At 38.5% G+C, this 27,998-nt stretch overlaps 2 long non-coding RNA genes across 2 annotated transcripts in view; one reads left to right on the plus strand and one right to left on the minus strand.

Annotated features, from left to right (window-relative positions):
• Window positions 1-27,971, plus strand: LOC123384128. Its single transcript, XR_006594812.1, has 5 exons — window positions 1-287; window positions 19,505-19,642; window positions 21,519-21,573; window positions 23,267-26,701; window positions 27,075-27,971. It is a non-coding gene; the product is annotated as an uncharacterized LOC123384128 (long non-coding RNA).
• LOC109496972 overlaps window positions 1-27,998 on the minus strand; it is a 703,487-nt gene that overhangs the window by 320,048 nt on the left and 355,441 nt on the right. The gene's annotated exons all lie outside the window — the stretch shown is intronic.

Below are 27,998 nucleotides of genomic sequence, written 5' to 3' on the forward strand. Positions count from 1 at the left end.
CAATTCTAATAAAGAACTCTACATGAAATGAGAGGGTGCTGGAGGAACAAAAAGTAGAGTCATCGAACCTGTCAGTGTCCAAACAGGAAGGCTTCTCAGAGGAAGTAATGGCTGGAAGGATGGCTGAGAGTAACCAGTAGAAAAGACATATGGAAGGTGGGAGTAGAGAGATCCAGAGAGAAGCATGTACCAGGTTCAAAGCCAAGTTTGCTTAGCTACCTTGAAGAGTGTAACAAGTATAACAGGAGTTTCAAAATCACATGGGAGGAGTGGCAAAATGGGGCCAGGTAAGAATCTGGGACAAGCCTCTAAGAGATTTTTAATGGCACCATCAGGGCATTAGACTTTATCCCAATGCTGTTGAGATGGTATTGACAATTTTTAAGCAAGAGAGCAACATTTTCACATTGTACCTTCCAAAGATCACCCTGCAACTCTGGAAAGTGGACTGGATGAGAGGCATGGGTGGAGGGTGGTCAGTTATGCACTATGGCAGACTTGAAGCACAGTCTGAAAGTCTGTTGTATCTTCAAATATTGTTTTAAAATTTAGTGAAAATTTTTCATTTTTAATGCAATATATTCTTGTTTGTTTTACTATTACAAGATATTCCCAATATTTACTATGACTAACCTCATTAATTGAGTAATAGGACAAATGGACAATTTCTCCTTCTTAACAGAATCAGAACTTTGTTCAAGATGACAATGCATTAAGCTCCAGGTATAGTATCATAACTAGTCTAAGCTGATTGAGGCAATTATGAATTCTGATGTGTAATTGTTCCTACATATAAGGATAAAATATAGTCCAATTCCAGCAACTGAGGCTGAAACGGAATCTTTAGGGAGAGGATCCTGGAAAGATTTATCTTCTCTTAAAAAAGAGAAAGAGGCAAATGGCACTGCCCAACCACCTTGTATGCAGTCTTTGTCCCTTGACGTACAGTAGCTGTATTGCAACACTAGGTGCAAGAAAAAGGACAGAAGCTAATATGCAAAAGATGACAAAAGAATGGCTACTAAGTGTGAAAATACACATGAAATCTGAGTCCCTAAAAGCACCATCTAAGGCTGGAGGTCTTGTTATGTAAGCAAATTCTATGATTTGGTTAAGCCACTGTTTTTGTTATTTGCAGGTCAATGTATTCTTAATTGATATACTAACTCTCAAATAGGAAAAAAAAATATGCTCCATTAAAGTAGATCTAACTTTATCCTGAGGTTTCATGTATTACCAGGCACACGAGGCCATAACCTCAGGGAACATATGCACCTGAGATAGAAAAGCATAGTCTTGGGTAAACAGCACCATTTTCAAAGATCAAGAAGGACAAGAGAGGGGCATCTAGATGGATCAGCCGGTTAAACATCCGACTTCAGCTCAGGTCATGATCTCACAGTCTGTGAGTTTGAGCCCCACGTCAAGCTCTGTGCTGACAGCTCAGAGCCTGGAGCCTGCTTCTGATTCTGTGTCTCCCTCTCTCTCTGCCCCTCCCCAGCTCATGCTCTGTCTCTCTCTGTCTCAAAAATAAATAAAAACATTTTTTTTTAAAAAAAGGACAAGAGACAATTATTTTACCCTCTGTTTCTGGGTTTACCTTGGCCCTCTGGTTGGGGAATGTCCTTGACACTCTTACACGCAAAGTACTTTAGGTTGAAGGTAAGAGGTAGTACATTAGCCCAAAGAATATTTAGCATTCTTAGAGAGTTTTGCAGTTTGTTTCCTTCAGGACTCATGTAGTTTTGTTTAAGAGCCCCTGAGTTTCCTGACACATCAACTTTCAGTTTTCAATAAAAGTTACACATGAAAAGACAAAGGGAAGGAGGTCCTCTCAATGTGGCTTTCCTTACAATGCTGACAACAGAAAAGTGTGCTTGCATTTAGTGCATGGACCAAAAAAGATAAGGGGGTAGGATGAGTCTGTTCTTACATTTCTGTTTATCTGAACATTCGTCCACTGCCCAAGAGTCCCAAAGGTAAGTGCCAATTGGACAGTACAGGTTTAATCCTTTGATAGCTACTTATGATCAAGTACTGCCTTTTCCAGGCTCCAGACAATTAATCTTTTTCTCTAGTATTTAAAGTCAGAAGTACAACCATTAGGAGAAAAGGGACTGTTTATGCGATAAATGCAGAAATGGTGCAGCTTCATGTGATTTATTATAGATGAGTGTGAGAGGGAATATAAAAACTATTCCATTAATTTCATTTCCATTTTAGTGGTTATGTGGGCTTAGCTGTTTTGAAAATCATCTTCTCATTCTCTCAGGAGAGAGATTTGCGAAACTATACAATGGCTGGATGTGTTTTGGCATAAGCAATGGAAACATCCTTATGAAGCAAGTTCTCCTCACTCCCTAAGCCCCAACCTCCTATAATGATTTCTGGGCAGTGAAAGATAGGTGTTTGGAGCATTCTCTAACTCTTCATATCCCTGGTCTAATTACAGTGTCATTATCCCTTCCCACTAATTATACCTAGGTTATCACTTCATTCATTCATATTTAAGTCCATCTGTTCCTTGAAGGGGCTCAGTAATGTCTATACATGGAAATACTAATATCCTGGTTATGCTTTCATATCAGGAAAGCTCTTTTTAATGCCTTCATTGCATTCTGAAACCCAGATTTGTAAACTGGACATTTAGAAGAAGGCATTTTAAATTCATATCAATTCTACCAATTCCCAAAGATATTTTCAAGCCAGAAATTCCCTATCATATCACAAGTTCTCACTCTATTTTAACATAACTGGCAGAAAATCATTTTGTACTAAGCAAACAAGGAATAATATTAGCTTAAATGTATTGGTGTCTTACCATGAGCCCAGCACTGTCCCAACATTTATAAAACATCTAATTTCAACATCTGCACAACTCTTTGTGGTAGAGATGATTATTTGTGTCTCTATTACATAGATAATGATAGCCAAGAATTTAAGTTTCTTAAGCTAATACATCTGGTAGATGGTGAATCATGGATCTGGACTCAAGCATTTAGATCCAGAGTCTAGGCTTTTAAATGATATACTGCTGCCACAGAGGAATATTTTCAAGAAAAGCTATGCTTTGAAATATATCAATTAGTGGTCCTGTATTTTCTGTGGCTATTTTGAAGAACAGAAGTGATTAGAAATGAAATAGATAATTTGGGTGATAAGCCCACCATCACTTTTTCTTCTCTCCTTCCTTTCAAAATCATTATTTTGTTCAGGTATCCACTCTGCTCCCATGACTATCACTCCACCCACATCTCCAGAAGTAATCCTTGATTAGTCTAAGCCTATTGTGGTATTCCTGTTCTCTTTGATGGTGATTAGATTTTAGACTTTTAACAGTTCTCTGTGGAAATTTGTTTGGTAATCATCATTGGTTCAGAGGTGGGCTCAACATGTAAGGAAATCTAATACGACTGAAGTAAAGATTCATCCTTCTGCATGTTGCTGTCCAGTTCTCCCACAGAAGTCCATGGGGGAGGGGAAGAAGAAAAAAAAAAAGAGGTTAGAGAGGGAGAGAGCCAAAGCATAAGAGACTCTTAAAAACTGAGAACAAACTGAGGGTTGATGGGGGTGGGAGGGAGGGGAGGGTGGGTGATGGGTATTGAGGAGGGCACCTTTTGGGATGAGCACTGGGTGTTGTATGGAAAACAATTTGACAATAAATTTCATATTAAAGAAAAAAAAAGACTGAAGTAAAGAAATGTGTCCTATAGTTAGGGATGTGGATTATCTCCCACTAGAACAAAGGAGCAACTTTCCTTAGTTGCTGATTGCACTCATTTTATAACCATGAAGAGAGCCAAGTTGAGAACAAAATTGATACAGAGGAGGGAGGAATCAAGAGAAAAGCCAAATCCCTCGTTCCTGGAGCCTGGTCACATATTTCTGTCTAGGAGATAAACTTCCTTTCTACTGAAGGCAATTTGAGTCACAGTTTATAGCCCTATGCATCCTGATAACACAAGTGGCCACTCACTTGGTATGATTTCAGAGGCACTGAGTGGCAGACTGCACCCATATATCTTACCCCCCATCTGCTATAACATCTGAAGTTTTTAAACCTGTAGTCATTCCTTAATTATCTTCTGATAATGATGATTGTAAACTAGGTAAAAGTAACACATTATTTGAGGGGAGTATTTAAGAGCATCAGGTTTACAGTCCAGTTCACGTTAACTTGGCCCTGGCTGGCACACCACCTTCTTATTCTCCAACCTCATTATACCCTATTTTCTCCCTAATTCCTGCAGTTCTGCCATACAGCCTTCCTCAGGTCTTCCAATTTTCCACATTCTCCTCTGTCTCAAGCCCTGTGCTGCTACCATGCATCACACACACACACACACACACACACACACACACACACACACACACACAGATGCACACCTTTCATTGATCTCAGCTTTCTGAGCTCAGCTAACACTTCCTCAGCTTCCTTAGTCTTTCTTGTATGGATTACAATCCCTTTGAACTACTTCCTGGCAACACTGCAGTAAAGACTGTGAGTTGTTTCCCCCTATCTGTTCTTTTCTGCTTCCTCAGAAGTAGTACCCCAGATTTTTACCTGAGCACACAGATGACCAAAATAGACATCTCCTGACTCCCTTTCATCAAGGAGTGGCCACAACTTAAATTTTGTAGCTGATGCTGTTGGTGTCCAGTCCATTTACGCTCAGGAGTCACCACTCCAGTACATTCCAACCTCACCTTACCACAACCACTGGATACTCACTGCTTTGAGGGCATGTGCCTGGAGGTGGTTGGAAATTCCAGGGAGTTAATGAAGCCAGGAGCAACCTTCAGTCATTGAAAGATTGAAATAGGAGCATAAATACGTCAGCTTCCTCATCTTGTGGGTGGTACTACTCTGAATCATGCTATCTCCTGGAGTCCCCAGTGGAATTTAGCCTTAGTTGTCTACTGTGGCAACCTGTGCTTGAACATGTTCTTTATTGCTTTCCTTCTTTTCTCACTTCCCCACAACCCTACAAGAGCTATTCTGGAATCACCTCCTAAGTAAACTATTTATACTTGAGTCCCTGTCTCATGGTTTCTTCTAAATAGACACCTAATCTAAGACACAGTACATTTTCCCCCACAAAGGTTTCCCTGACCTTACCAAAATAAACCTGGTCACCTTGCTTTTCTGGACCCATTTATACTTATTTTGTATCTGTCCTGTGACATTTTTATGGTTCCCCACTATCACTCATATCCACAGTTAGAATCTACATTCTTTGAGTATCAAATTAAAAGCTCAAGTTCTGGTGTCAGACAAATTTCAAATCCCAGCTCTAAGTCTAACTAGCTATGTAATCTCATACCACATTTCTCTGGGTATGTTTCCTCATCAGCAGAACAAAAATACAATAATATCTACCTTTTAGTGCTTTTGTGAGGATTAAATTAGATAATCCACGTAAAGCATTTAGAAAAATGCCTGATTCAAGTTATCATTCAATAAATGTTGGCTACTACCATATTATTAGTAATAGTATTAGTATCTGTATCATTCTTGGCATCTCCCACAGTGCATAATACGACATCCATTCAACACATAGTAAATTAAATTTGTATTTGTTAATTAAATAATAAAATGGTGAAATGGAGTCGCACATTTTATTTTCATAAGCAGCACTGAGACTTGATTTGACCAATGAATTTTTATAGCACACACAACAGAAATACTGCTAAACCACTCAATCCTTAAGATTTCTCACAGATGTAAATATAAACTACAAGTGGTCTTCCATCTGCTCCATAAGCAATATACAGTTTGTCATTTTCCTGAGAAGTTCAAAGGCACAAAAGCACGTGTTAGATATCTTTCTATTCCTTTGATATACTTGGGATATGTTTATTTTTTTTAAATGTTTATTTATTTTTGACAGAGAGAGAGAGACAGAGAATGAGCGGGGAGGGGCAGAAAGAGAGGGAGACACAGAATCTGAAGCAGGCTCCAGGTTCTGAGCTGTCAGCACAGAGCCCGATGTGGGGCTCGAACTCACAAGCTGTGAGATCATGACCTGAGCTGAAGTTGGTTGCTCAACCGACTGAGCCACCCAGGCACCCCACTTGGGATATGTTTAAAGACACAGTTAGAATTTCTATAGAGATAGTGGGTTTGGGAGCAACGGTGAAGTACGTATGTTTCACCCAGCCTTCCTCTGTATCATGTCAGAGTGAGCTTTATAAACCATACCTAAGCAGGTTACTCCTCTGCTAAGACATCCTCAGCAGTTTCCCATATCCTACTCTAAATATGGCTTACAAAGTTGTCTGTTCATGCCAGCGTTTCCAGCGACATCATTCATTGCAGCAAGGTAACTATAAGGTAACTCTAGTCAAGTTAAACTTCTTGCAATTCCTCTGAAGATCTTTTCCTACTTATATGATATTGCCCATGCTGACTACTTTGCCAAAAATGCCCTTCTCCATCTTTTTGGGGGGTGATGAAGATTGGTAAATACCTGCTTACTTTCCAATACTTGGTGGAGACCAAGAAGCCTTTCCTATCTCCTGACCACCAATCAACAAAACTTACCATTTCCTTTTATACCTGTCCCCAAAAAACTCTGTCTTAGAACCTATGATGCTGGATTTTATACACACACACACACACACACACGCACACACACACACACACACACACACACATATATACATATACATGTATATGAATATATATGTATATATACACACATATGTATACACACACACATATACATATATATAATGCCCCACAATAACCAGGTAGTTCCCTACCATAAATAAATAATTCTTAGTTTCAGCCAAGTTCAAATGTATTTGACAATCAAAGGATTTTTCTATTGTTCCCAAGGGAATCCTTTTCAGACCAGACAGTGTCCACTTTAGATAGGTACCCCTAAGTCCCTTCTCCCTTCATTTCCCTTCCTGATTCCATCCCCTCTGCCCTCACCCATGTTCCTGGTTTCATCAAATGGTGGTTTGATGTCCTCACTCTCTGTTTCAGAGCAGCAAGACCTCTCTGGCCCCAGGTATCTGAGACTGGCAACAGTTGAGACTCCCATTTACAAGACCAACTCTCTTTTGTATTATTGAGCAAGTTATTTAAAATTTCTGTGTCATACCTTCCTTAAGGATATAGAGAGAACAAAAGCAAATAAATTGATGATGATAACACAAGTAGACATTCACTTGGTATGATATCAGAGGCACTGAGTGGCAGACTGCACCCATATACCTTACTCACCATCTGCTATAACATCTGAAGTTCTTAAACCTAGAGTCATTCCTTAATGATCTTCTGATAATGATTGTCAACTAGGTCAATACACAAAGCTTTTATGTATACACAAAGCATTCAGAAGAGTTCCTGGCAAATTTGCTCAATAAATGTTAGTTATTATTTGTTTTGATATTGTTTGTTTTGATAATACTATTATGATGAATTATATGAATCATATTAGAAATGGTACAAATACCGATCACCTCTAAAATGGTAACTTCCATGGATTCTTATGATAAAAGATACTCCAGAAGCACCTGGGTGGCTCAATCAGTTAAGCATCCAACTTTGGCTCAGGTCATGATCTCGGGGTCTGTGACTTTGAGCCCCATGTCTGGCTCTTGTGCTGAAAGCTCAGAGCCTGCGGCTTTCTTTAGATTCTGTATCTTCCTCTCTCTCTGTCCCTCCCTTGTTTGCATTATGCCTCATTCTCTCTCTCTCTCTCTCTCTCTCTCTCTCTCTCTCTCTCTCTCTAAAAAATAAATAAATAAACATTAATTTTTTAAAAAAATTACTCCAGGGGCGCCTGGGTGGCTCCGTCGGTTGGGCATCCGACTTTGGCTCAGGTCATGATCTCACGGTTCGTGGGTTCGAGCCCCGCGTCGGGCTCTGTGCTGACAGCTCAGAGCCTGGAGCCTGCTTTGGATTCTGTGTCTCCCTCTCTCTCTGACCCTCCCCCGTTCATGCTCTGTCTCTCTCTGTCTCAAAAATAAATAAACGTTAAAAAATTAAAAAAAATACTCCATATTCACCAGGAATAAAGATGGAGAGGAATGGAAAGGCAAAAAGGGGATGAGACTATCTTGCACCACACATTCATTAGTTAATATAGGTCCCCTATTTCTTCTCCCTCCAAGTAATCTAAGAGACTGTGAACATTGGAAAAGTTCTTTGTCTTGCTCCTAGTTGTGTCTAGCATCTAGTATGACATTAGGTCCAGAGTGAGAGCTCAGTACATCCTTGTTGTACTTAAGAGGGCACCTGGACAACAGCCCCTCTACCTAGCATTGGCACTAGTAAACAAATTCATTCCATGGCTGAAGGCTCTGGTCATGTATTGATTAGACATTATGTTTCAGGCTCTTTCATATCTGGATAGTGTGTTATTCCTACTCACATTTTCATAGAAGCACTGAGAATGTTTAAACAAACTGTTAAGAACTCTTTCATGACAATCTTCACTTTTGTTTTTGTACCTAGGAGAGTATCTTCACATAGTAGATGCTCAAAATAGATGTTTATTGAATGTACCCATATCAGATACTATCACCTTCATAAGAGTTGTAAACTAGGAAGTCAAGAAAGCAGAACTGGGACTTCTAGAAACAGGTTGTTTTCAAAGTGATTATGCACACCTCCAGCTAAGAGGGAAGGGTTGGGAACTAGCTAGGGGCTATAACTCCAGAGCAAACAGATAAATTCCTTACCATAAGCCAGATGCCAGGGCAATTTCTGGCTCTAATTCTTTTTTATAATATATTAATTTATCTCTGTATATTTACATTTTCTATCTTTAAAATTTTTTAATGTACACATAGGACTATATAACAACAACGATCAAAATTGATCTTCTCTACAGTTGGAAAAATAATGAAATACCTGCAAAGCACCCCATCCATAAAATACCTTTATGAGAAAATGCCAACTAACATTTATTTTAGTAACAGGTATTTTAATAGAAGAGGCAGAAAAGCTTTTAAACCAAATCTGGCACTCCTGCCTCTTGTTCACCTCCTAATAGAGGAATGTGATGTATTATGGATAAGGAGACAAAAGAGTATGAAGACTCATTCAGAAGCTACTGGGACGTTCTGACATCATTTCAGGAACCACTATGTTGGTAAAGAAGAAAATAAACTAGCCACAAAACTGCACACCAGGCTTTGCATCTTATTTTTCAATCTCCTTTCCCAGCTTTCTGTTATCTCTGGGTTGAGAGGTAGGAAGGAAGATTCTGGAGTGGGAAGATGCAGAAAGTGGACTTGGTTCTGAAAACAATGGTGAGTCATTTACAGTTTGTTAGCAGAAAGGATAGGGAAAAGCAAAGCAGTGCCTTGGAAGTATTCCTGGAGCAGCAGTGTATACATAAGATCAAAGAAAAGAAATATTGAAAGAGATGGATTTGACAGATATTGAGAAAGAAATTGGCAGGACTTGGTGACTGAATGATTTGGGTTGGAGAAGGAAGAATTATGGGTTTGTGCATTTGAATGAATAGCAGCAATGACAGAGGTATAGATCCTCTTTATAAAGCTCATATCTCATATCTCAGGGCTTATTATAGGTCACTTCTGTTATTTAAAAAGTTATTGGAACAGCAAGAAGTTAACCTGAAACGCAGAGAATTAGACACATATCCTTCAAGAGGAAAGCAGAGGGTGCCTGGGTGGCTTAGGTGGTTGAGCATCCGACTTCGGCTCAGGTCATGATCTCATGGCTCATGGGTTTGAGCCCCGCATCAGGCTCTGTGCTGACAGCTCAGAGCCTGGAGCCTGCCTCGGATTCTGTGTCTCCCTCTCTCTCTGCCACTCTTCTCTTGTGTTCTGTCTCTCTTTCTCTCTCAAAAATAAATAAACATTGAAAAAAAATTTTTAAAAGAGGAAAGTGGAGATCTAGTAAGTGAGAAAATAAGTTAACTTATATACCGGGAGAAAATAACTTTTTTATTAAAAGAATAAAATTGGCAATAGTGTTCATATTTCAATATGATTTTTTAAAAATGCACTTAAATCAATGAAGCAACAACATACTCTATTTAAAGCCATCATATAGATTTGTTTTAATTTTTTTAAATGTGTATTTATTTGAGAGAGAGAGAGAGAGACAGAGAGAGAGAGAGAGAAAGAACAAGTGGGGGAGGGGCAGAGAGAGAGGGAGACCCAGAATCTGAAGCAGGCTCCAGGCTCCAAGCTGTCAGTGCAAAGTCCAACATGAGGCTTGAACCCACAAACCGTGAGATCATGACCTCAGCCCAAACTGGACATTCAACAGACTGAAACACCCAGGTGTCCCTAAATTTGTTTATTTTCAACTGGATGTTTTAGTGTCAAGTAGAAATGTTTTTGCCTTTGGGGACATTATCTTGAAGATCATGTTAAATTTCTATAAATTAAAATTTGTGTATAACCTTCATATTTTTATATAGAGCTTAAGGCCTCTGAGAACATAATTTTTAAACTAAGATATGATTACAGATCCACTCATTTTTATAGTTTTATTTCATGGTCATCATTCTGGTGTTGTTCCTCATCTCAACATTTGAAATATTAGAATAATGTGGCAGACATCTTTTGATATTCCCAGCCACATCCATGCTCTGTTAACAACTCTCCCTTCCATCAAATAAATAAACATAACCAGATGCATGCCGTGTGATTCATCCTCTTGGTCCCATAGCTGATCGGACCAGAGACAGTCATATGATCCATGTGGAGCCAATCAGGTGTTTTCTCCTGATATTGGACACTTGGGTCAAGATTGACTGGAAATAAGAGGTGGATTCCATGGCCAAAGGCACCATCTTGGGGACAGCTGTGATGGTTAATGTGCCAATGAAGCAGAAGCAACTTTTCCTCTTCTGAAAGTAAATATGGAAAATAGAGACAGAGACCTTGTGGCACCAGAGGAAGATGAAGGATGGAATTGCTGTGGCTCCCAGTGACACTCCTCTACTGTAGAAGACCAAAATACACACACTTTCTATGCTTAAATTCTATGACAAATACGTGAATCATAAACAAATTCTGAAACTAAGATCCAGGGAATAAAATTTCCAAATTAAAAGGGGTTTTGTAACCATACAAGATAATTATGCTAGATTTTTAGGGTTCGGGAGTAATCAAGTCTTGATAAGTATCCCTCCTTGATTTTAGCAACCCTCCCTGTTAGATTTTCTAATGCCCCGCTTCTCTGAATTCCTAGTCTTCACTACTATCTGCAAATGTTCCACAGAGCTAGTTAACTTTTTCCTGCCTACTGGTGAGCCTTTTGTTATTTAGTTTGAATCTTTCTAATAATTAGAATAATCTAATGAGCAAGGTGCAACATGGATTGATACTTTCCTAGGATAGCCAGCTAACATTCTGGCATAAAAATCACTCTTCATCTAGTCAGATTAGCAAATCAACAATGTGAAAATATGACTTGTATCAATTCCTTCCATCTACTCACCTTTATGGCTAGTATATCACCCTACAGATGTCATTAAGCCACCCATAAAAGATATAGTATCTTCTACGTTCATCTATTTATACATAAACTGCATCTCTCTGGCAATAGCTTTAGCAATTTATAGACCTTTGTTGAATCACAAAATCAGTTAATGATTCCAGGAGACTCTTGCCAAAAGATGTTTAATACTTCCATTCTTCTTAACCAAGCTGACACAGTCCTTAGACCAGTATGAGGTTGCAGGTGTATGTGCCTGTGATTGTGTATTTTTCTTCCCATTTAAAATTCTCTAACCAATACCACTGTCCTCCTTGACATTAGAACTAAGGGAAAAGTCCTTGAAAGAGACACTCCCATTATTTCTGGTCTCCTGAGTTTGATAGTGTGGTGGTTATATAATCTTTCTAATATTCTGAGATGCATAATGCATCAAGCTCTTTGGCTGCCAAAGGAGCATCAGAGACAGATGGGATGTGTAATGAGAGTGAGGCAGGTGAGACAGATCTTGCTCAAAGCTGGCTGGTGGAGATAGTGAACTTAAAGCATTTTTTGATCTCTGCAAAGAATGCCATGAACTGAGAATTGGGGGATCTGGAAAAGTATCCTTAATCATGGTAGATCCAAAGCACTGGGGCCCTGCCAGACCAGGGCCCAATAAAGCTAAGCCTGTGTTAAGTAGGTTGGAAGGCCAAATCCCTGCTGAGTTACAATAGTGCTTAATTACACATACTTTCACATTCTTGGTGCCTTCCCAGAATTATTACACACAAATACTAAGATAAATTGGTTGAATCACTTTCACCAAGTTAACTGTAACAAATACTTTCCATGTCTAGAGCTTGAGAAGGCAGTCTGAATACAGCAGGCATCCTGGCTACCTAGGAACCAATAGATGTGCTGTGAAAATTAATGAAGAGAGGGAAGGAGAAAGAGGGATAGAGAGAAAAAAGGAAAATGGATGTGAAGCAAAAGAGGGAAATAATGAACAGAAGGAAAGGAGATGAGGAGGGAGACACAAGAAAGGAGGAAGGAAGAGGGGAGAAGGGAATAGGCAGGAGTATTTAATATAAGAATCGGGGATGGGAGAGGGTTGAGGGTGAAAAATAGGCAAGAAAGAAGAGAGGAGAAAGAAGGAAAGCAGCTAGGTTGCAAGAATAAGGAGGAAGGTAAAGTGATTTTTAATAAAGAATGAAGAAGGGAAGGAAGAAACAAGTGAGAAGAGAAAAGAAAATGAGAGACAAAAGATGAAGAGAAGGAAGAAGGAAGAAGGAGAAGGAAGAAGGTCTGCTGAGGAACACAGGAGTAGTCAATTTGGGTCTGCAGAAGACTTCCATAGAGAAAGGAAGTGATTCACTCACCACAAAAGTACTGCATCATGACCAAGGATTAGTTCTTACTACAATGTTTCCCCCCCGATTCTGTCATCCAATGCATGAGCCCATTCTTCCATGGTCAGTTTCCCACAATGTTGTAACAACCAATTCACTTCCTATGAACATATTTTATGTTGAGAACTGATCAGAGAAGAGTGGGATCATTACTGGATTAACTTTTAAGTTACTTCAGAAGGAAAAGTTTAGTGGTAACACCAGGAGCCCAAATGTTCTTCTGGTCAAGACCTGCTAATCAGTGCAAGGACATTATTTTTGCTATTTTATCAGAGCACTTAGTTCATAAACCAACTTGTCATTTTTTTCTTCTCTCCTCATTTCGCAGATGAGAGTAATAGGTCAAGTTTGTGCCCTACCCAAATTGCCTTTACTGGGCTAATGCACCATCTCCCAGCTGTTGTGTGTTTTGGATTGCAGCTGTCTCCTTTTCCAAATCTCCAATACAAGAATTGTCCTTGGCCAAAAGGAGCCACCTCACCAATAAGATAGTCTACTTCTCCCCAAAGAGTCACTTCCTGATTAACTGACATGAGGGTACAAAAGGCAGGGTCTCTGGCCTCATGGTGGGGCACTCTGTAACATGATTCACATTCTAGAGCTCCTTGTGGGATCCAGCTGAGGCTAGACCTCTCCTGAAATCATGTTTTTGGTCAGATTTTCCCTTCATTCCTCTTAAGTGCACTCCCTTAATTAACTACTTATACAAGATTCTCCACCTCAGGCTCTGCTTCTCAGGAATCTGAACTTAACCAGAGAGATTTCCATCAACAAAATTGCAAACCTAAGGGCAAGGGATTCTGGAAATACTCAACATCATCCCGCTAACAATGTCTACCTGCCAAACCATTTGCGTGTCTTTGAAGTAATATTTTATGAATTGCTGCTGCCTCAAAATTATTTGAACCAAAATACTTCCAAAATATGTGGGGGCTCCATGCAGACCCATGTAAAGGTTTACATATTTAGAAGCTCATTTGCATACTGTTAGGGGGAAAAATGGTTATTTTCAAAGAATACTTCCAAAAAGTTTTCTTTTGTTCCTTATTTGCTTGGTTTAGAAAATACTGCACTGATGTTGCAGTAATATGAATGCATAACTTCTGGGTTGAACAGGAAAGGAAAGTACCCCAAATTACTTAATATAACCCTTGTGGTGATAACTAAACACTTTCTTCAGCATTTTACCATTTATTGACTACATTTTATTTCTGCTTCAATAAGAAGCTGTCAAGTACTCTGAGAATTTCACAAATTCACTTTACCCTACTGACTACACTTTGCCATAAATTAATTACTGCAAGTGCATAATATTTATTTCTGCCTAAGGCGGTAGGCACTGGTATGTCTTATTAGCATTCATTGAGGAATATAAAAATAAAGAGTAGAGTTGGCAAGTAAAAAGCATTTATGTCTTCACATCTTCAGTGATGAGGCTTAAAAATAATTTTCTACTTTATTTCTTCGTTGAGTTTGTGCCATAGGCAGCCCCCTCACATTTTTAAGTTGGTTGTGTGAGAAAAATTCAACCAAGGGGTAATTCAAGCCCTGTCACCCATTAAACACCCACAAAGTAAACATTGCAGATGTTTGATCAATTTGAAACCTGTTTCCAGTAATTTCTATAAGTCAACACTCTAGACTTTGATGCCACAAAGAGCAAGAGACATGTCTGGTTTTTTTTACCTGATTCATTTTTATGTCAACAAAACATTCATAGCAACTTACAAATAGGTATCATTAAATGCTTATTGAATAGATGAATGAACTTGAAGCCAAAAGATAAAGAGAACAAAAACCACTGGTGTGTGGGCAATAGATTTAGCTACTAGCACCATGACATGGTCAAAAAGTGTTTAGACACTTATCTGGCATTTACTTATCTTCTCTGAAGTACTGGGGATCTGAAACCTCCCTTACAAATTTAAAGTGCTGTAACTAAGTATTTGACCTCATAGATAAAGTGGGGAAATTCAATGGTGGGATCAAGTATCTCTCAGGTGGTTCTATTTCAAACTCTTCTGTAAACCATGTTTCCAGGAAAACTAACTTGACTGAGCCAAATAAAACTGGATCTGCCTGTAGAAAATAATTTAAAGCATCTTGTTGAACTTTGCCCCTCAAAGTGTGATTCATGAGAAGCATCAATGACATCACCTGGGAGCTTGTTAGATACTTAGAATCTTAGGCTCAGCCCCAGACCTACTGATCCTCCAGACTTCCATACTCCTGGTCAATTAAATGTATGTTAAAGGTTGGGAGGCACTCTTGTGGAAGAGTTATCAGCAAGCAGAGCATGGGCCCAGGTTCTCTTTGCCCAAAAGCCAGCAACTATGACTCTTTGTTACAGCCCTGCCTTCAGACTGCCAGAACTTGTTTTCCCTTTACACACAGAAACAGGTAGTACTTAAGAATGCATGCTCCCATGGGTTAGTCCTTAACCAATGACTGATAGGTGACAGAACAAATAATCCAGACCCCAAGCCCCAGAATGGACAACTTTGTTTTCACAACTGTTCTGTCAGATTGAGCCAGAGTAAAACTCCATGGGACTTTGCTTGATATCACATTCCTCTTTGGTGTTCTTCCCTTATTGATCTTATTTCCTTATTCTCCTTAAGGGTCTGTTTCTGGGGATCACAACCTAAAACATATCTATCAATATTATGCTTGGAAAATTTTAAGAACTAGTTCTCTGGGGAAAAATAAATCTCTGATTTTTAGTTTTTATCAGTTGCCATGGTGTAAATACTCCCACCATTACAGATTTCAAGCTATAAATATAAGGTCATAGAATTAAAAAGAGATGCTCACAGTCTGTTCTCACAAGCCAGTATGAACTGGTTCTAGCGTAGCACAGCATATATTCATAGCCCACCTCATTTAATACCAATAATTCTACCCCCAAGCTTTCTTGAAGAGCAACTATAGCAGAATATTACAGAGCATTAAGCAAAACTTTCTAAATATCTATCTGTCCAAAGAATCACACAGCACAAAAGATGCTCCAATTTACTGATCCAACATTTATTGAGCAATCAGTATGTGCCCATCACTGTGGTAGCAGCAGAAATGAAACCAAATAAGACGTACATGATTTTAGTCTATGAGAACTTTACATTCTAGAGACAGAAGCAAAAAATAAATAAATAGTTTCTAACTGTGAAAAATACTATGCATGAAACAAAAAAGGAGTCAAGATAGACTATGTATTGGGTGAGTTTGGAGAAACTCATTTGAGACAGATTAGCCAATAAAGGTCCTTTTGAAGAGCTGCCAGTTTTGTGGAGACTTAAAGGAGAAAGAAGAGCCAGCTTTGAAAGAATGGTAGCAAAAGCAACCCAAGCAGAGCTAACAGTGTGGGCAAATGTCTGGAGACAGGAAAGAGCCTGGGATGTTTGAGGAACTAACAATAAAAAACTACTACTGGATGGGGTCCCTGGGCGGCTCAGTAGGTTGAGTGCCTGGCTCTTGATTTTGGCTCAGGTCATGATCCCAGGGTCCTGGTGGGATTGAGCCCCGTGTCTGGCTTTCCGCTGAGCGTGGAGTCTGCTTCAGATGATCTGTCTCTTCCTCTGCCCCTCTCCTGTGCACTCTCTTTCTCTCTCTAAACTATAGTAACAACAAAAATAACTGCTACTGCAGCAGATTGTTGGGGGAGGGGATTTAAACAACATTAGGTGGTTAATGTCCATGTCAGGCTGAGCCTTGTGGGTCATGGTTTGAAGTGTGGGTTTTATTCTAAATGCAAAGAACAACCATTAGAGTGTTCTGAGCAGGTAGGGGAGTGACTGATCTGAATTATGTTTTAAGGTGATTCTAAATGTGTTCAAAGTAGATTGACAAGAGGGAAGCTAGTGGACCAGTTAGGAGGCAAGAAGTAGCCCAGGAGAAAGATGATAATGCCTTTGATGTGACAGTGGCAACATATATTTGGAGATGTGAATGAGCTGAGGATACATTTTGGAAATGGAGCTGAGAGGATTTGCTAAGGGACTGGATGTGCCATTAAAGAAAAGAAAATGAGTTAAAAGTGTGATGCTAGATTGATGACTTGAACAACTGGGGGCATGCATGTTTTACCTTCTTTTTTTCTCTTTTCCTAAAAGAAGGACAAGTTCATTTAACTGTCTTGGTCATACCTACTTTTTTGCCCCACCTATGCTTCCCAGAATTTTTCAATTAAAAATGGAAACATGTCTCTTTTAAATTCATATTACTTCATATTCTCATGATTTCACCCAGTTTTCTCCACCCAAACACCTACTTACTCAACAAAATCCCACAACAGAACTGAACATAATTGATAAAGAATTCTCATTGGGTACCTAGGGAAAAGAGACTTTAACTATAAATACTCCTATGTTACTCTTCTTGTCCCTATCTTACTTCAAGGGACATGAATTTGTCCAGTAAAGACATGTGATGCTTTTCAAACTTTAATTTATCAGTTTCACTTAGAAAGTGCTTAAACACAGATTGCTGGAACCCACCTCCAACATTTCTCATTTAGTAAGTCTAGGGTAGTGCTCAAGAATTTGTATTTCTAACAGGTTCACAGATGATGATGATGATGATGATGATGATGGTGATGTTCTGGAATCCCTACTTTGAGAACCATATAGATACACTATCAAAATTGCATTCAGAAGCTTCCAAAATAGACAGAGGGAGATGGCACTATTCATGTATTATTTTTAAGATGGTTTAACTTCCAATGTCATTTCTTTCTCTAAGTCTTAGGTAGTGAATTCATCAGTCAGACTGTTGGCAGTGCCCACCTGCCACTGTGTATAAAGTGAGAACTGCAAGCCTTCAGAGAAGCAGAACACTCTGGGCACAGTGGTAACTTCTCATTGTAAGAGACGAAAACAGATGAGTTAATCAGGAAGCCCCTTCAACTCCACAGAGGTTCATAATTCCTATTTCAAGAGTTCACACAAGCAGTTAATCTGCTGGAAAGATGGAAAATGAACTGGCTGTAACAATCTATTCATGCCAGAGGGGACTTTACATTAAAGACAGGATGCTCATGTATTATCATTAAAGGCATCTAGGTTGTTCATTCAAGTATTTATATTTTAATGCTGTGTTTAGTGAACCTGCTGGCCTTTCCCTTCTAGGTAGGGAAGAGCCACAATAACATTATCATATGATTGTACATTACACTATAGTTTGTGAAGTCTTTAATGGAATAAATATATATAATATTATTATATTATATTATATTATATTATATTATAATATAATATATAATATAATACTAATATATTATATAATTATATAATTATATATATATTATATTATATTATAATTATATATAATTATATATAATTATATAATTATAATTATATAATTATTATAATATAATAATTATATAATTATAATTATATAATATAATATATTATAATATAATATATAATATATATAATAATATAATTATATTTAGGTCCTTTAACTCTTTGTGAAATGATCTGACTCCATGAGAAGTCAAACTCTTCAGGATTCTATGGCTCCATGAGTTCACTTCCAACTCACCACTCCATGAGTTGATAAAGAAAAGCCCTAATCTCATGGTTAATATCCAGACAGCCATTAGACTGAACTCATCTCATGAAACGCTTTATTGAAGTCTATACTATGAGGGGCCAGTGGGTCTGAGTTTCTGCTCATTAACCTTATGTACATTTTTTTCTGACCAGCTAAGGCCACTGAGAGTTCCAGCCAATTTGCTTTGACTACTTGTTGTTGATTTCTTTTAACAAAAAGTCAAAAACCCTAAATAAAGGCCACAACAAAAGTTTGAAGCCTATCAAACCGCCAAATTTTGACCATTTTTAACCTGCTATTTATTAACCATTATTAACCAGCAATTGTATCAGTACTTTCCATTAAGAATGATGTTCTAGAATGGGACATGGCATTAAAGTCAGAAGGTCTGGGTTCAAGTCAAACTCTGCACAGAGCGCCTAATGTCTGTGAGTTTCAATTTCTGACCTGATGAGACAGGAATGATTACAATAATACCTATTTCATAGTATCTTTGAGAGGATGGTGTGATATTATTCCTTTCCACTATGATTTATCAAACAGCTATCTTGTTCTAGGTGATCTGCTAAGTGCTGAAGATACAAAAATAAATAACTTTGCTTGCCTATAGGGAACAAAGTTTAGTGAAAGAGGCAAATAAGTTAATCAGCTGTTGCAAAATAGCTCAGGAAGCCATAACAAAAGTCAATGAAGACAGAGAGAAGATAGTAGCTAACTCTGTGACCAGTGTAGGGCTTAGATGATTCCGAGGTGCCAAACAAGAAGACTATCTAAATTAGCAGTATTTAGAATCACCTGGGGAGCTTTAAAAACTGATGCCTTAAATCCCCCCTATATAACATGTTTGGATAGGTGGAGAGAGGTGGCCCGGGGTCATTTGTAGAGGAACAGATTTTATACAGTGAATGGGTGGTACTATCTGGAAACATTGAAAAGTGCAGGAAATTGTGGCTTTCATTTCCATGGAAAGTATTTACAGATGAAAGCATAGACAACTAAATTTGAGTGTGGAAAAAAAAATAACCTTTTGAAATGGGCACACTATGTCACTTCCATATTCATGGTCAACAGTGATAATTTCTCAACCAAAGGCATTAAATTAACAACCACTTTTTGTTGTTTTCAGTTGATCTGGGGGAGAAAAAAAGATACCAACCATATCTACCTGGCAGGTGTTAGCCAAGGTCTGGTCTGTTGCTATGATGCATCATCACTAGTAATTACAGCTGGATATGGGTGCAGCTCTGTCGGAAAATCTCCTGGGGTAAGATCACAATGTACAATGCTCTGAGCTGGAAATGTTGCCTATGCAAATATTTATAGTTGGGGGAGTATATAGATATCCAGAGACCACCAAGTTTTCTTTCCTGGCCACCACCTATGGCCACGGCAGCCTGAATGCTCCCTCAGATTGGCATGCAATGACTGGCAGTCACAGATCATAATAGAAGCTATCAAAAGGGATCAAGAAGGACCAGACAAGGTCTAAACAGACCAGAATCTAAAAGGATAGATTCTCTGACTCTTTTGTTTCTCTTCCTTCTTATAGAAATCCCATTAATCAGGAATAGTGGATGGATGTTTCTTTACTGTACATTCAGTTACCCTTAGTCTTGTGGGGCAGGGGTGGGGGGCATTGTTTTTCCTTTGGAGAACTATCTTTCCTTTATAACCAGTCTTATAATTCAGGTGGAAATGACTCCAGGTCCAGCTATAGGGAGACATCCATGAACCCAGGCTAGTTATCAAACTTTATTCCCTGGCCATGGTACTGGTTAGAGAATGTCAAATAATCCATGGTGATTCTTCTACACTCAGTGCTGGTGCTTTTGCTGGACTAATTGCTAAGGAGATGCCCTATTGGGATAACTGGTCAACTATAAATCTGGGACTCCTGGGTACCTAAGAGAAAAGCAAGACTGAGAGATGAAGATAGGGAGAATACTTCTGATGACACATTTGCCCTTTGAGATCCATCTGTACCTAAAGCCAGTTAACCCTGGACCTTGCAGCTATGAGCTAAAATTCCACTATTTCACTCTAGATAGTTTGATTTTGATTTCAATTTTCTATTACTAAGAGAGCTGAATACATGAAATACTCTGTCTTGAAGGATGGAATGAGTCCAGTTAGTAGATACAAGAAGAAGGGCATTTGCCCAGGACTGGCACCATATAGAGTAATGTTTCTCAAATTTTTTCCATGAAGGGTTAGATAGTAAATATTTTTGGCTTTATGGGTTACACAGTCCCTCTGGCAACTACTCAGCTCTGCCTCTGTAGTATAAAAGCAGCCTCAGATAGTATGTAAATGAAAGGGTGTGGCTGAATTCAATAAAATTTTATTTACAAAAATAGTGGTGAGCCTTATTTCCTGATTCCTGACTTAGAGAACTTAACCTAAAAAAAAGACAGCTATAGCACAAGTGTCAGATTAAGTAGACTATGCAGAACAGAAAATTCATGCTACAGATTCATCTCTACTTCCTCCACACCCATGGTGGGCATCACAAATCAATCATGGGAGTGCACCAGGGATTGGCAATGTGCTGAAAAGCTGCATCCTCACAACTGTGCTATCATAATACCCTCTACATCTCATCCCTCTTGAGCTATTTCTCCTTTTATTTATGGAATTTCCAGTTCTAAGTATCATATAAGAAGCATAATCCAAGGAATAATTTCTCATGGAGGAAAAGAGAGTAGGAATAACTGAAATCCTAAAATGAAAAAATCTTGAGATAATGGAGGGGTCTGTCTAGCCAAGGCTGGACTCTAAAGGGTTGAGAATTCTGTCTCTGTCTCTGTCTCTCCCCCTTCTACCCCTACCTCTACCTCTATCTTCAGTACTCTCTATATCTCTATTTCTTTTTACTGAAAACCTTCATAGATAGAAGCAGAAGAGTGGAGCATATAAATTGGATGGGCATTTTAACACTTTTAATAGTTTTTGTATTACCTTATAGTGAAAATTTAAATTTACCTTGAAATAAAAACCACCTTTATTTTAGGAAAATCACTCTGATGTAGCTTTTAGCTATGCAAAGAATTTTAGAATGAATTAATAGAATGCAAAGACAATCTAAGCTTCTCTAAAATAGACTGTAAAAATTTTGATTTCATTGTGTTAACATTTTACAGATTATGATTTCTCTAAGGACACATGCATTTCCTAATTCATGTGCTGTTCCTAAAAGTGAGTGTCTTTTCTTAGAAGATATGTACTCCAGGGCACTTGGGGGGCTCAGTTGGTTAAGTGTCTGGCTTTTGATTTTGGCTCAAGTCACGACCTCATGGTTGTGAGATGGGGCCCTGAGTTGGGCTCTGGCTCCATGCTGAATTGGGCCTGCTTGGTATTCTCTCTCTCTCTCTCTCTCTCTCTCTCTCTCTCTCTCTCTCTGTCTCTCTTTCTCTGCCCTTATAACACTAATGATCTCTCTTTTCACTCTGTTAACAATAAATTAACATTGTAAAAAAGGAAGATATATATTCCTATTTATGCAAAAATCATAAAAAGGAAAGCATAATAGAGAGATTGTGTCAGCAAATTTGCAAGAGGGACTCTAAAAGGAACTGGATTGATAATGCCAAAATCCACCTCAACTGTTGTACTAGAGACTTGTTGCCTAATATTGTCCACCTGGTGATGGTCATCACAAAGTGATTCCTGGAAGAGAGTCAACCAAAGATTTGTTAATTTGTTTTCTTGAAAAAAATGGACTTCACAATCAGCAGTCATCTTAGGACAGAGCAGATATGAGGCTAGAGAGGGAGAACATCAGAATTTGATCTGGGACTTCAGATGGACAGGGGCAGCTGCTGGTTTAGAGATATGAGCTAGGTTCTGCAATTATGATGACAGGCTGGGAGCTAGCAGGAAGGACCTGGTATTAGTTTCCTAGAGATGCTATAACAAGGTACCATAAACTGGGTGGCTTAAAAAACAGAAATTTATTTCTGTTCCAGAGGGTAGAAGTCCAAAAATCAAGTGGTCAGCAAGGACATGCTTCCTCTAAAAGCCTATAGGAGAGACTCCTTCCTTGCCTCTTCCTAGCTTCTGGTGATGGCCATCAGTCCTTGGCGCTCCTTGGCTTACAGCTATATCACCTTAATTTCTCTCTCTGTCTTCACAGAGCATTCTCTTCTCTGAGGCTTCATCTTAAAAGGACACTAATCATATTGGATTAGGATCCCATGTTAGCCCTGTATCACCTCATCTGAACTGATCACATCTACAATATTTCCAAATGTGGTCACATTCTGAGGTACTGGAGTTAAGACACTGACATATCTTTTTGGGAACATAACTCAGCTCATAAACAGATCATACCTCCCAGAGGTCTTCCAGAAGGGGTTCTGACCTATGAACTCTGAGATCTCTGGTATCTATTTCTAGTCTTTATCACCCACTATTTCAAAGGTTTCATCACCCTGTATTATCTGTCTCTATGGCAGGTTAAAGAAAAAAGTATGCCCAGGCCCAGGTATAATTACAGAGAGAATCCCAAGCCTTAGTGGACCCACCAGAGACACTAAGATGCAACCAGTAAAAGAGGGCAGAAATCTAGAGTCAAACAGTTGGCAGGGGTAGCCAATGGGATAAATGTGTGGATTATTTAAGCAATCTCTGTGGATGTGCAGAGACACTTGAGGAAATCAAATATTCTAAAGACAGAACTTTATGCAAACATAATGAGGGCTCACTTCTTAATTTTGGTATTTAATAAATAAAGGAGTTTAACTCTATGTTCTAATGATGGCTGATAGGGTCTTGGGGGCACTTGGGATTCACTCAGTTTGTCTTTATCAAACTTTGAGAAAGCAAGCAAGTCAATAAACATGTTTGGACAATTAGGAGCTCACAATCTTTCTCCTTCTTCTCTGACTAGACAGCATGTTTCCAAAAAGCACAATAGTTAGTGGGAATAATGGCTTCAAGAATCCACAGTGTGGAAAACTAGCCCAGTCCATCTGGGAAGAAGCCAAGAGGACGATGGTCATTCCCTAGGAAGGTATTGTGAGCCAAAGGTTAAGTGTTTTCTATCCAACTACTCGACAAACACAGAAGGGAGACAAAATTCAATGGCAGTTAATGGCATTTTCTAAATTTCTTAATTACTTGTGTTTTTCGTTATTAGTTAATGACCTGAAAACATGAGATAAGACAATATTAACTCATGAGCATCTGAATAATTGAATTAATATGACTACGCAAGATGTTGCCTGGAACCGTGTTGTAATAAATAAAAATAAAATTTCTTTGATTAAAAATTCCAAGGAAGTATACGTGGCCCCCCATCCCTCCAAATTGCAGTGGAGTAACTCAATTTTTAATTCTGATTTTAAGTCTAACTTTTAATTCTGATCTTCCCTGTCCTGACTATAATCCATGAAATAGAATAAGGATAAACAAATATATATCTTTGATTAGACAGCAGTTTCCTCTCTTCCAGATATGCAAAGTGAGGCTGTAAGGAGCATTTTAGTGCCCCCCACCCCCAATGATTAAGTTAAATTCAATATATGAGGTGACCAGACTCTGGCTTAAATGTCTGTTACAAAATGAGGGAGACCCATTTCCTGCCCTCAGGAAGGTCACAGTCTACTAGGGAATATGATTTATTTACAACCAATATGAAGTGTGTAATAATAAATGTATATAAACACACAGAGATGGCATTGCTGAGGGAGATGAACCAAGTGGGATGGACAGGTAAGGGTTACAGAGATGGTTGTATTCCAGCCAGGTCTGGAATTTAGATTAGAGTAGCCAAATGGACAAAGTGGCACTAAAGAAGGCTTCAAGTACAAAGGTCTGAAGAGACAACGGCACAGACATTAAAACAGGGTGGCACAAAGAAAAACAATGTTAAGTTTTTATGTGTCTGGAATGCAGTGTACAAGATAGTCTAGAATGATCGGCAAGCCGTCAATGGGACCAATGAAAAGTTTTAAGCACGGGAAATAGAGTAATAATTTTTTTAAAAAATTGCAGAGGAGACTGTTGTCTGTAGCTTATTACTCATAGGTTAGCAAGAAACTTTTATGAGGATGAGATCATAGGCTCAAGTCCATGCAGGCCAGTAGCAACCTCAAGTCTGTGACCACAGACGATATTCTGGCCTCACCCCAGCCATTCCTGTTTGGGGCAATCCCTACATCAGGCTTTTTATTGTAGGCAGGTATGTTAGGGCAGCAGCTGGGTGTCTGAAAAGACAAATGTAGGGACTATCACCAAGATGACCCAGAGAACTTGGAGTCAGCTTTTCATTATTATCAAAAGCCAGATTTTGTATGCTGAGGTTGGAAATGCTACAGGCAAGAGACGGGAGGTATTATCATCTGTCCTTTCTGGCCTGTACCCTACTTCTTTGGCGTTTTTCCTATTTCCACTCAAAACATAATGGAAAGGGGAAAAGAAAGTTTTGGGCCCAAGAATGCCAATTCTTGTGCATCAGAACTCTCTTTCTGAACCTAGGGAAGCATCACTAATTAATCATGGGACTCTTTCCACTAATCCTCAGTATCTTTTTGATCTGTCCAGTCTGCTACCATAAACAATTAGCATTGGCACAGGAAATGAAGTCTAGTTGCCATCTCGTTTTAGAACAATTCTACAGGATGGTTTGTTAACATTGGCTTTACGAGGACATAATCCCAGTGGCATGTTATTTAAAGTGGTGGCATCCATGTTTCATGAGAAGCTTTCAGATGGCAAGGCTGAAAGCCAGAACTGGCAAAGTCAAGGCAAAAGTTAAAAGGTAAGGGTAGGAATAATCAAAGAAAAGATGTCCAAAATAAGCTGCCAGGGTCAAAGTCACATGCTGTCTCTCCTGCTTGGAATACTCTTTCAGCTTCTCCTACTTTGGTTAATCTCTATTTATTCTTCAGGTCCCAGCTTAGAAAATGTTCTTACATGGGAGATGTGTGAATTCAGCTGCACCTTCTGTTGCACTGACACCATCCTAGATTTTCTCTATCATGGCAACCTTTGCCATATGAAAGTCATATGGGTATTGTATACCACTCCAGGGATTTATCACATTAGTCCAGCTCAACCTTATAACTTGCATAGCAGATGCCTCATTTCAATTTTACAAATTGAATGGACAGCAGAAGACAGAGAACAATATGATCTGGCCCTCCAACCTGATTATCTCACTCAAAGTCTACATATTTAACTTGATGACAAAGAACAAGAAACATGAGACTTTGAAACAATGTCTTAGGCAGAAAATCTTTCTTATTTTTCTTCTACAAGAGGGTCCCATTTTTTTTCTCAGAATACAAGTCTGAAGTTTGGGCTTAAAACTCCAATTTGCAATGTCTAGCAACTCCTGACGCTTGCTGAGTGAATACAATCTGTAGGCTAAAATGCTATTAGAACCCAGCTTGTTATTACATAAACCTACATGTTCTGTGTGTACCTGGAACTGAAAGAAACAATCTAATCTGGAAGAAAAATCAGTTGTTACAGTCAGAAAGATGTGGGCTTTTTTTTTAATTTTTTAATTGGGAGGGAAGGCTTACATTTCATTTTGTAAAATCTTGGTCAAGTTACTTAGTCTTTTCAAGTTTCTAATTTATTCATTTGTAAAACACTGCAAATTTATTGTGAGAATAAGATATGATATTTGTCCAAGTTGGTACAGTGTTGTATCCATAAGAGACAGTGAAATAAAATCATTGGTACTCATTTAAAAATTATTACTTGGATAAAAAACTTACATACATAGATCATCTCTTTCAATCTTTATAAAGTAAGCTCTATCATTATATCTATCTGATAGATGATACAATTAAGGCTCAAGGAACTTCCCTGATCTGCCCGAGGACATTCAAAGAGTAGTGGGCAGACCAAGTTCTAGACCCAGATTCATCTGATTCTGTAGCCTATGCCCACCACTCTGGAATATAATGGTGAGGATAGCTCTGACCTATCAGCTTATCAAGACAGCGAAGAAATACCTCTAAACTCTAAATGCAAGTTCTAGATAAAACTATTTCCTGTCTTCCCTCCACATAGTAGGCAAAAGTTGCAGTGTGGGGCTTCTCACAAAGCTTTTTAAAAGGAGTTCATTAAGTGGGGATAAATATCTTTGTTCCTCTCTTTTCCTCCATTCTGCTGCTGGGAACATAAATGTGATGGCTGGAGCTCAAATGGCCGTCTCACAACAATGAGGCAACTTTGAAGATAGAAGTCATATTAAGGATGGAGGAGCAGAAAGGGAGAATACACCCGGGTGATCGATTAATGCAGCCCTAGACTGTCAACCATTGATGATATTTTATGGGAGAGTGAAAAAAAAAATCTCCTTTCTTAGGTAAGCCACTGTTATTTGAGCTTCTTTCATATATAGCTGAATTTAATCTTAACTAATACAGGCTTCCACTCTATTTTTCATTTATATATTTCTCAGACTCTGAGATAAAGTAGTATGGAGACTCCATTTGTATTTTAAAATTTATAAAGCATAACTGAATCAGGCAAGGTGCCCACAAGAATAGCTAGGGAATACCAGAATGACAGAAGAATCCACTACTGCTTCTGGGTCAGGAAAATTGTGAGAAATGAAAGGAAAAGCAAATATTCATAATTCTGCTTTGGAGTACTCCAAATACTCATATTCTGCTCCCAAGGGGAAGACTCTCAAAGACTGAAGCTTCTGAAATAAAATCTCATATTTGTCTCCTCAGAGATCATCCTACTATTTGGACTAATCTTTCTGGATTCTAGCGGAGCACAAGAAACAAAAGTAGCCCATTTATCTTCATGTTCTTGCAAGAATATGATTCAAGAAGTTCCTAAAGGACCAAAGGCAACAGCGACAGGCACACTTTCAGCAACAACCACAGTGTGGAGGATACATATTGAATTCTTACCAGGGAGAATTCAAACTCCTTTACTTCTACTTAACTCGTTGAAATCTCAAAACAACCCTATCATCACTGATCTCTCCTACAAATCAGGAAATTAACATGCAGAGAGATTCTGAATTAGGTATTCACATGAAAGAATGACTTCAAAAAATAATGATAAAGCAATAATTTGAAACCCATCTAATGTTTGTAGTCGTGGAAACAGTAGTATGAGTGTTCTCCTTGAGAGAAAGAGAAGATACAGGATCGGAAATATGAGTCCCTCTTTAATAAGGAATTGACTTTAATTAAAGGAAGTCATGAAGTAAATCTCTAGAATGTTAAAGCCCTTGTTTCTTCTGGTTTTAAATTCCTTCCCTGTGCAGATAGAAAAGCCACGGGATCCATCAGTTGTAACCTGGCAAACATAAAGAGTTTTAGTTGGTTGACAAACCAGCTAAGGCAGAAAGCTCAGCAAAATTTTTAATCTTCAGTGCTATTTTTGGCCCTTTAATCCAAAGAAGTAAGAAATCACTCTCAAGTAATTTTACTATAGTATTTGTGTAAATGCATCTGAAATATAAACCTCCGTATTGTTTAGGTATCAAAGTCTATAAAATACATCTTAAAAAATTGTGGCAGGTTATAGAAAATAGCTAATTTAGGATAGAATAATAGTTTATAAGTTGTATCTTGTGTTAAATACTTCAGATGTAAACGAATTTATAATAAATATACACGTAAAATCATATTACTTCTTTA

This window comes from Felis catus, chromosome A2 (genome assembly GCF_018350175.1).
Source record: "Felis catus isolate Fca126 chromosome A2, F.catus_Fca126_mat1.0, whole genome shotgun sequence".
NCBI classification, from domain to species: domain Eukaryota; kingdom Metazoa; phylum Chordata; class Mammalia; order Carnivora; family Felidae; genus Felis; species Felis catus.